Genomic DNA, 8,051 nt, shown 5'->3' on the forward strand with positions numbered 1-8,051 from the left:
TCCCTGTGGCAGAAAGAGATCCCAGCACACACTGGAAAATGTTCTCATCTGTGCTGCATTGTAGATGAGGGTGCTGGGAAGGCTTCTCCATCAGCTTGGATGAAGAAAGTTTTGAAGCCCTTGGAGCCTCCTGCAGGTATGTTCTCAGTGTGCCACCAAGGAAGAATTGTAGACAAGCGGGCAGGCACCAGGTGACAGAAGCTTCTGTGGCTGTTGTGTTACAGATGTGTCTACAGGGAAGACTTCTCCAGCTTCTCCAGCTGCTACCTTGGATGCTGCACTCAAGCCCAGCACCCATCTCAGGGGTGAGTAGTGTGTCCCTGCTGACCCCACAGGCTGAACCCTGCTTTTCTGGGATCCATTCCTGGCAAATGGAAATATTTTTCTCTAAGGTACTCCAACAGGGAAAATCCAAGATACAACAGATAAGATATCCCTGGAACCATCCAAACAGATGAGGCAAGAGCTGAAGGAACCCCTGCCGACAAGAGAAGGTGGGTGCATTTCCCTCATGCTTCCCCTGGGAGTCAGCAGCCGGGGGCTTTGGCTGCACATCTGGACACGCCATGCCCGGCACAGCAGGAAGGGATCCATGGCAGCCTTGCTGCCCCGCTGCTGCTTTCACGCCCTGCAGGGCTGTTTCCCAGCCTGGCCTGGCTGCAGCTTCTGCCCAGCCTCTGTAGGAAGTTATTTGGCATCAGCTGACAGGCCATGCCCAAACTGTAAGACACCCTGAGATCCCCCACAATATCCAGCCCTGCAGATTAGGAAAAGGGTGGCTGTTTGGAGGTGGAAGTGCTCTCATCATGCCACTGTAACCTGGCCATTTTCCTGCTCCATAAATTTCACAAATATTACCTCTGATGCCACCACCCAAGTGGGGAACAGCTCCATCTGATGCAGCAGTCTCCCTTCCTTTGTCAAGAGATGGACATAGTGCTTCAGTGGAAGGTGGCATTTCTTGAAGGAAGCACTCCATCTTCGGTGCCAGCCCCTGCTGCAGGAAGGAAGGCAAAGCCAGACACGGGCACAGGCACAGCAGGTAATTGCTGTGCCGGGCTCAGGCCTGGCCGGGGCTGTGTGGCAGCAGCTCTTCCCCCAGGGCCTGCCCTTGCCCGGCCCGGCAGCAGCCAAAGCTGGAGGCGCCTCGGCTTCCAGGCCTCTGGAGCTGGTTCAGAGCCCCGGGGAAACGGGACTGGTGCAGCAACGTCCCTGGCGCTGCAGCTGCTGCGGAGCTGGCCCTGAGTGCCCAGAGGCCCAAGGCACAGGAGCAGCCCTGAGCGGGAGCCCTGCCGCCAGCCAGGGCCAGACCCAGCCCTGGCACACAATGGAAACAGTTCTCATCTTGGTTTGCTTCCAGACTGGGATGCTGGGAAGGATTCTCCATTAGCCTGGCGCTCTGAAGTTGTGAAGCCCTCTGAGCATTCTGCAGGTATGTTCTCACTGTCCCACCAAGGCGTAATGTTTGACTGACTGGTAAGAACCAGGTGACAGAAGCTTCTGTGGCTGTTGTGTTACAGGCGTGTCTGCAGGGACGACCTCACCAACTCCTACCTTGGATGCTGCACAAAAGGCCAGCTCCCATGGCAGGGGTGAGTAGTGTGTCCCTGCTGACCCCTCAGGCTGAGCCCTGCTTTTGTGGGGTCCATTGCTGGGAAATGGAACTACTTTCTCTTAAGGTCCTCTGACAGGAGAGACCAAAGACATGGCAGGTAGGAAATTCCAGGACCCATTAGAAATCATGTGGCAAATGCTGAAGGAACGTCTGCAGAGAAGACAAGGTGGCTGCATTTCCCTCATGCTGCTCCTGGGACTCAGCAGCCGGGGGCTTTGGCTGCACATCTGGACACGCCGTGCCCGGCACAGCAGGAAGGGATCCATGGCAGCCTCGCTGCCCCGCTGCTGCTTTCACGCCCTGCAGGGCTGTTTCCCAGCCTGGCCTGGCTGCAGCTTCTGCCCAGCCTCTGCAGGAAGGCATTTGGCATCAGCTGGCAGACAGCCCCAAATGCACCACAGGCCATGCCCACCCTCAGATCCCCTGCAATTTCCTGATGTCCAGGCAGATCAGATGTTGGGGCTGTTTGGGGAAGGAAGCAGCCTTGGGTTGTCCCAAAATCCTGGGTGTTTTCTGATCCTTATGCATTCCTTTCACAAGTGATGCCTCCTGAAATTGTCCCCTTCCCCATTCCCAGTCAGGAATGTTTTCATCTGATCCAGCTGTCTCTTTTCCATTCTCCAGAAATGAAGGGAGAGCCTGCGGAGAAAGAAGCATTTCCCGGAGGAAGCAGTGGTTGCATGCCAGCCTCAGCTCCAGGAAGGGAGGCCATGCCAGGCACAGGCACAGGAGGTAATTGCTGTGCCTCTGGGCCTGAGCCCTGCTGAGGCTTGAGCTGCCCTCTCTGCTGTTTGGCAGTGCGGGCACAGCCTGGACTAGAGCAGCACAGCCCAGGGGAATTATCCCGAGCAGGCTCAGGGCACTGAGCAGTCCTGCTGGGGTCCCTCCATGGGAGACATGTCCTGAAACCTGGGAGTGACTGCACGGGGTGCCCACGGTGGGGAAAGGACAGAGGGGGAGAGCAAGGCTCCAGTGTCTCCTGAGAGGGCCTGGCTGTTTGCCCTTGGGATCTGGGGGGTGTCCCCACAGAAGGAGGGCAGGAGGGACAGAGGGAGGGCAGGATGGATAGCTGTGGCACTGCCTGCTGCAGTTTTCCCCCATGCTTTAGGGAGGATTTCTTCTGTGTGTGAGGGGGAGAGTCCCAGGTCCCTGCACTGCTGCAGCCACCCCTCCCAGGGATGTTGCTGAGGGCAGGGAAAGAGTGTGGAGAGTGACCAGGAGCCAGCCCAGAGCTCCCCAGGCCCCTGGGCAGCTTTGGCCATGTCTATTCACATCTGGCTCCCACGGCCTTAGCCGACTCCCTGGCAGTGCCCAGTTCCCTGTGGCAGAAAGAGATCCCAGCACACACTGGAAAATGTTCTCATCTGTGCTGCATTGTAGATGAGGGTGCTGGGAAGGCTTCTCCATCAGCTTGGATGAATAAAGTTTTGAAGCCCTTGGAGCCTCCTGCAGATATGTTCTCAGTGTGCCACCAAGGAAGAATTGTAGACAAGCGGGCAGGCACCAGGTGACAGAAGCTTCTGTGGCTGTTGTGTTACAGATGTGTCTACAGGGAAGACTTCTCCAGCTTCTCCAGCTGCTACCTTGGATGCTGCACTCAAGCCCAGCTCCCATCTCAGGGGTGAGTAGTGGGTCCCTGCTGACCCCACAGGCTGCTTTTCTGGGATCCATTCCTGGCAAATGGAAATATTTTTCTGTAAGGTGCTCCAACAGGGAAAATCCAAGATACAACAGATAAGATATCCCTGGAACCATCCAAACAGATGAGGCAAGAGCTGAAGGAACCCCTGCAGACAAGAGAAGGTGGGTGCATTTCCCTCATGCTTCCCCTGGGACTCAGCAGCCGGGGGCTTTGGCTGCACATCTGGACACGCCATGCCCGGCACAGCGGGAAGGGATCCATGGCAGCCTCGCTGCCCCGCTGCTGCTTTCATGCCCTGCAGGGCTGTTTGCCAGCCTGGCCTGGCTGCAGCTTCTGCCCAGCCTCTGCCGGAAGTTATTGGGCATCAGCTGACAGGCCATGCCCAAACTGTAAGACACCCTGAGATCCCCCACAATATCCAGCCCTGCAGATTAGGAAAAGGGTGGCTGTTTGGAGGTGGAAGTGCTCTCATCATGCCACTGTAACCTGGCCATTTTCCTGCTCCATAAATTTCACAAATATTACCTCTGATGCCACCACCCAAGTGGGAAACAGCCCCATCTGATGCAGCTGTCTCCCTTCCTTTGTCAAGAGATGGACATAGTGCTTCAGTGGAAGGTGGCATTTCTTGAAGGAAGCACTCCATCTTCGGTGTCAGCCCCTGGTGCAGGAAGGAAGGCAAAGCCAGACACGGGCACAGGCACAGCAGGTAATTGCTGTGCCGGGCTCAGGCCTGGCCGGGGCTGTGTGGCAGCAGCTCTTCTCCCAGGGCCTGCCCTTGCCCGGCCCGGCAGCAGCCAAAGCTGGAGGCGCCTCGGCTTCCAGGCCTCTGGAGCTGGTTCAGAGCCCCGGGGAAACGGGACTGGTGCAGCAACGTCCTTGGCGCTGCAGCTGCTGCGGAGCTGGCCCTGAGTGCCCAGAGGCCCAAGGCACAGGAGCAGCCCCGAGCGGGAGCCCTGCCGCCAGCCCAGGGCCAGAGCCAGCCCTGGCACACAATGGAAACAGTTCTCATCTTGGTTTGCTTCCAGACTGGGATGCTGGGAAGGATTCTCCATTAGCCTGGCGCTCTGAAGTTGTGAAGCACTCTGAGCATTCTGCAGGTATGTTCTCACTGTCCCACCAAGGCGTAATGTTTGACTGACTGGTAAGAACCAGGTGACAGAAGCTTCTGTGGCTGTTGTGTTACAGGCGTGTCTGCAGGGACGACATCACCAACTCCTACCTTGGATGCTGCACAAAAGGCCAGCCCCCATGGCAGGGGTGAGTAGTGTGTCCCTGCTGACCCCTCAGGCTGAGCCCTGCTTTTGTGGGGTCCATTCCTGGGAAATGGAACTACTTTCTCTTAAGGTCCTCTGACAGGAAAGACCAAAGACATGGCAGGCAGGAAATTCCAGGACCCATTAGAAATCATGTGGCAAATGCTGAAGGAACGTCTGCAGAGAAGACAAGGTGGGTGCATTTCCCTCATGCTTCCCCTGGGACTCAGCAGCCGGGGGCTTTGACTGCACATCTGGACACGTCGTGCCCGGCACAGCAGGAAGGGATCCATGGCAGCCTCGCTGCCCCGCTGCTGCTTTCACGCCCTGCAGGGCTGTTTCCCAGCCTGGCCTGGCTGCAGCTTCTGCCCAGCCTCTGCAGGAAGGCATTTGGCATCAGCTGGCAGACAGCCCCAATTGCACCACAGGCCATGCCCACCCTCAGATGCCCTGCAATTTCCTGGTGTCCAGGCAGGTCAGATGTTGGGGCTGTTTGGGGAAGGAAGCAGCCTTGGGTTGTCCCAGAATCCTGGGTGTTTTCTGATCCTTATGCATTCCTTTCACAAGTGATGCCTCCTGAAATTGTCCCCTTCCCCATTCCCAGTCAGGAATGTTTTCATCTGATGCAGCTGTCTCTTTTCCATTCTCCAGAAATGAAGGGAGAGCCTGCGGAGAAAGAAGCATTTCCCGGAGGAAGCAGTGGTTGCATGCCAGCCTCAGCTCCAGGAAGGGAGGCCATGCCAGGCACAGGCACAGGAGGTAATTGCTGTGCCTCTGGGCCTGAGCCCTGCTGAGGCTTGAGCTGCCCTCTCTGCTGTTTGGCAGTGCGGGCACAGCCTGGACTAGAGCAGCACAGCCCAGGGGAATTATCCCCAGCAGGCGCAGGGCACTGAGCAGTCCTGCTGGGGCCCCTCCATGGGAGACATGTCCTGAAACCTGACAGCGACTGCACGGGGTGCCCACGGTGGGGAAAGGACAGAGGGGGAGAGCAAGGCTCCAGTGTGTCCTGAGAGGGCCTGGCTGTTTGCCCTTGGGATCTGGGGGGTGTCCCCACAGAAGGAGGGCAGGAGGGACAGAGGGAGGGCAGGATGGATAGCTGTGGCACTGCCTGCTGCAGTTTTCCCCCATGCTTTAGGGAGGATTTCTTCTGTGTGTGAGGGGGAGAGTCCCAGGTCCCTGCACTGCTGCAGCCACCCCTCCCAGGGATGTTGCTGAGGGCAGGGAAAGAGTGTGGAGAGTGACCAGGAGCCAGCCCAGAGCTCCCCAGGCCCCTGGGCAGCTTTGGCCATGTCTATTCACATCTGGCTCCCATGGCCTTACCCGACTCCCTGGCAGTGCCCAGTTCCCTGTGGCAGAAAGAGATCCCAGCACACACTGGAAAATGTTCTCATCTGTGCTGCATTGTAGATGAGGGTGCTGGGAAGGCTTCTCCATCAGCTTGGATGAATAAAGTTTTGAAGCCCTTGGAGCCTCCTGCAGGTATGTTCTCAGTGTGCCACCAAGGAAGAATTGTAGACAAGCGGGCAGGCACCAGGTGACAGAAGCTTCTGTGGCTGTTGTGTTACAGATGTGTCTACAGGGAAGACTTCTCCAGCTTCTCCAGCTGCTACCTTGGATGCTGCACTCAAGCCCAGCTCCCATCTCAGGGGTGAGTAGTGTGTCCCTGCTGACCCCACAGGCTGAACCCTGCTTTTCTGGGATCCATTCCTGGCAAATGGAAATATTTTTCTCTAAGGTACTCCAACAGGGAAAATCCAAGATACAACAGATAAGATATCCCTGGAACCATCCAAACAGATGAGGCAAGAGCTGAAGGAACCCCTGCCGACAAGAGAAGGTGGGTGCATTTCCCTCATGCTTCCCCTGGGAGTCAGCAGCCGGGGGCTTTGGCTGCACATCTGGACACGCCATGCCCGGCACAGCAGGAAGGGATCCATGGCAGCCTTGCTGCCCCGCTGCTGCTTTCACGCCCTGCAGGGCTGTTTCCCAGCCTGGCCTGGCTGCAGCTTCTGCCCAGCCTCTGTAGGAAGTTATTTGGCATCAGCTGACAGGCCATGCCCAAACTGTAAGACACCCTGAGATCCCCCACAATATCCAGCCCTGCAGATTAGGAAAAGGGTGGCTGTTTGGAGGTGGAAGTGCTCTCATCATGCCACTGTAACCTGGCCATTTTCCTGCTCCATAAATTTCACAAATATTACCTCTGATGCCACCACCCAAGTGGGAAACAGCTCCATCTGATGTAGCTGTCTCCCTTCCTTTGTCAAGAGATGGACATAGTGCTTCAGTGGAAGGTGGTATTTCTTGAAGGAAGCACTCCATCTTCGGTGCCAGCCCCTGCTGCAGGAAGGAAGGCAAAGCCAGACACGGGCACAGGCACAGCAGGTAATTGCTGTGCCGGGCTCAGCCCTGGCCGGGGCTGTGTGGCAGCAGCTCTTCCTCCAGGGCCTGCCCTTGCCCGGTCCGGCAGCAGCCAAAGCTGGAGGCACCTCGGCTTCCAGGCCTCTGGAGCTGGTTCAGAGCCCCGGGGAAACGGGACTGGTGCAGCAACGTCCCTGGCGCTGCAGCTGCTGCGGAGCTGGCCCTGAGTGCCCAGAGGCTCAAGGCACAGGAGCAGCCCCGAGCGGGAGCCCTGCCGCCAGCCCAGGGCCAGAGCCAGCCCTGGCACACAATGGAAACAGTTCTCATCTTGGTTTGCTTCCAGACTGGGATGCTGGGAAGGATTCTCCATTAGCCTGGCGCTCTGAAGTTGTGAAGCCCTCTGAGCATTCTGCAGGTATGTTCTCACTGTCCCACCAAGGCGTAATGTTTGACTGACTGGTAAGAACCAGGTGACAGAAGCTTCTGTGGCTGTTGTGTTACAGGCGTGTCTGCAGGGACGACCTCACCAACTCCTACCTTGGATGCTGCACAAAAGGCCAGCTCCCATGGCAGGGGTGAGTAGTGTGTCCCTGTTGACCCCTCAGGCTGAGCCCTGCTTTTGTGGGGTCCATTCCTGGGAAATGGAACTACTTTCTCTTAAGGTCCTCTGACAGGAGAGACCAAAGACATGGCAGGTAGGAAATTCCAGGACCCATTAGAAATCATGTGGCAAATGCTGAAGGAACGTCTGCAGAGAAGACAAGGTGGGTGCATTTCCCTCATGCTGCTCCTGGGACTCAGCAGCCGGGGGCTTTGGCTGCACATCTGGACACGTCGTGCCCGGCACAGCAGGAAGGGATCCATGGCAGCCTCGCTGCCCCTCTGCTGCTTTCACGCCCTGCAGGGCTGTTTCCCAGCCTGGCCTGGCTGCAGCTTCTGCCCAGCCTCTGCCAGAAGGCATTTGGCATCAGCTGGCAGACAGCCCCAATTGCACCACAGGCCATGCCCACCCTCAGATGCCCTGCAATTTCCTGGTGTCCAGGCAGATCAGATGTTGGGGCTGTTTGGGGAAGGAAGCAGCCTTGGGTTGTCCCAAAATCCTGGGTGTTTTCTGATCCTTATGCATTCCTTTCACAAGTGATGCCTCCTGAAATTGTCCCCTTCCCCATTCCCAGTC

General features: G+C 57.2%; 1 long non-coding RNA gene across 1 annotated transcript; it reads left to right on the plus strand.

Annotated features, from left to right (window-relative positions):
- The first annotated feature begins 6,283 nt into the window (after positions 1 to 6,283).
- LOC135307654 (uncharacterized) lies at positions 6,284 to 7,295 on the plus strand. Its single transcript, XR_010368345.1, has 3 exons — positions 6,284 to 6,350; positions 6,782 to 6,898; positions 7,218 to 7,295. It is a non-coding gene; the product is annotated as an uncharacterized LOC135307654 (long non-coding RNA).
- Positions 7,296 to 8,051: the final 756 nt, after the last annotated feature.

The sequence above is a fragment of the Passer domesticus genome, chromosome 9 (assembly GCF_036417665.1).
Source record: "Passer domesticus isolate bPasDom1 chromosome 9, bPasDom1.hap1, whole genome shotgun sequence".
Classification (NCBI taxonomy): Eukaryota; Metazoa; Chordata; class Aves; order Passeriformes; family Passeridae; genus Passer; species Passer domesticus.